The following is a 2627-nucleotide window of genomic DNA, read 5'->3' as shown; positions in this document are numbered from 1 at the left end:
ATTTTTCACCATGTATTGGGACACTACAACAATAACAAAATAATGTGCGAGCAAAAAAAAAATTGTAAGTGGAAAGTTAACTTATTTGTCAAGCATTTGTAAAAAATATGTTATATTAGCTGAAAAGTTTTAATTATTTCTTAAGTACACAAAAATCAATTAATGAATAAAAAAATTCTATTACAAAAAAACAAATAAATTTCGTCTATTCATTACTTCTAAGCTCTTGGTTTTTGTTTTTTCATACTTCGCTTTTATCTATAAGTTCATTATATAAGCGAGAAAAACTAGTTTTTTGCTTTTTTCCTAGAAGACAAATACACAATATGTTATATTTGGTAGTTATCAAATTGTACACCATAAGATAATATTTTGTACGTTAGCAAGATAATTCATGACAGTGAGAGTTCATTTACCATTCTGTATTCAACACTTCTAATGTGAAAATGGATAATTTCGTATGTTTCTCACACTCTGTACATTATGTCAACAAACTAATAAACGCTTTTCAAAAAGGAAAAATATTTGATACTTCTATAATTAAATTAATACATTATATTGTGACTAAGCATTGCCGAACAATTTGACAGTCCGCTTTGCTCGTACCGTTATGCACAAGTTTAATTATTTATAGTCCCAGCAATCACAATAAAGTAACCACATGCACCCTCAAATTCTTTCTTTTTTTAGTTAATCAAGTATTCTATTAGATAGTTGAACCTTTCAACTAAGAACGCTTGTTTTATTTTTACTATGTATTGATTGAACAATCTTTTTATCAAAAAAGGTTTTTAGGTAAAATGTTTATTCAATAGCACACAATTAATTCGTGAACTAAAGTGCAGTTGGTCAAGCATATTGAGTGACTGAGGATTAACTGCTTTGGGTAAAATTTCATTTAGAAAATAAAATTGCAATCGAGTGTATAACGTCACTAAAGATTAACAGCTTGCGTCGTAAATTATATAGTTCATTAAAAAATTGTATGGGTAGTCTACTGTGTTCGGTTATTGAAGATTAGATGCTTGTATGAGAATTAATTAATTGATAAATAAGCAAAAGTCAAAGCAGTAGAGAGCGTTTAGTGACTAAAAATTAGCTGCTTGTCCTAAATAGTCTTTTTTCTGTAAGATATCTATTAATAAGTAAGAAATTCTTAACATGCTATCACCTGTGTTGGGTTAAATAGTCTATTGGATTACTAAGTTGAAGTAGCTTGGAATATTTTTATTTTTATTTATTATTGGCCTTATGTTATTAATATTAGTGATTCTGGTATGCAATATTAAATCCATGTTTTGAGTTTATAAATCTGTCTACTCGAGAACAAATAATTTAAGGCACCGTTTATTCTTACTGCTCTGACGGTATAGTACCTGTAACACCGCAGAAACAGGTATCATTTTTTTTAACTTTCTGATGGCACGATAAGTATATTACATCATACTGACAAGCAGCTAATCGTATAGTAATTGTAACGTATGAAAGAAAACCACTGAGGTACCAGCGAAAAAATGACGGACCGAGGTCTGAAGTCCGAGCCCTTGAGAAGAAAAGCAAGCACTACTAATTAAGCTATTGACAGCTCTAGAAGTTTGGTAAAAGTTTATTTGATTTTTGTATTATATAGTTGGTCTCGCTGAGGGGGCAAAGTCAGTGGACGCACTACACAGGAGATGATATGTCCGTTCAAATCACGTAAACATTGTAAATCAGCTGTTGGGCACTGCAGGGCTCCTAAATTATACAAGAAGTTTTCGAAGTTTCACTTGATATACTCAGTTTGTAGTGAACTTCAATGCTACTTAGCCTTTTATAAATCATTATCGTCAAGCAACAGTGATAACGAAAGTGATTTTGATGAATTCTTTAATGAGTTATTTGACGAATCACTTAATAGTAGACATAAAAATTCTATGAGTGATAATTTGTAGAGAATATAGTGGTTATCTTAAATTATAGAGAATCCATATAAACTTTTAAGTTAATTTAGAGTTTTGCAGTTTACTTCTGCATTCTTTATTTGAATAACTAATTGTATTATTATTGTAGACTGAAAACCAGGGGACAGTGGGTGCTTGGGTACCCAAGTAAGAAGTTATACTTCTATAAAATTACATGGCAGATAATATAATTATAAATATAAATTTACCTTCTATGAAACGATATTGTGTTTGAAAATGGTGCAGTTATCGTGGGAATGAGTATACCTTAGAAATAAATTTAGAAAGAAGGAATGAAGTGTGCGTAAATGCATGTAAGTGAGTACATCTACATGAGGAAAACACTTGCTAGCTTTACTGTACACATTAGCGTTCCTGTCATTCCTCTGAACTTTCCCCCACAAACTATGTAAAGAACAGCTTAAGTCAAAAAATCACTTCAGTCGCGAATGAAAAATTTGTAAAAGAACAAAATACAATGAAAATTAAGTAACGTATTTGTACAGAACAAAAAAATTTTTTTGTAATTCTTAAAAATTTTGAAAAAATACGAAAGAATTGTTTAAAAAATTATTTAATTTAAAAAATTATTGTAAACGTAACAAATTGAATACGTAAAAATAAATATTTATTAATAAATTTGAAGGGTACTCTGCTAAAATAAACTAATTTCTAAGCTTTTTT

The sequence above is a fragment of the Copidosoma floridanum genome, unplaced genomic scaffold (assembly GCF_036245765.1).
Source record: "Copidosoma floridanum isolate Cflo_tuat_1 unplaced genomic scaffold, Cflo_Japanese_pri ptg000011l, whole genome shotgun sequence".
Lineage (NCBI taxonomy): Eukaryota > Metazoa > Arthropoda > Insecta > Hymenoptera > Encyrtidae > Copidosoma > Copidosoma floridanum.
This window is presented reverse-complemented; position numbering follows the sequence as displayed.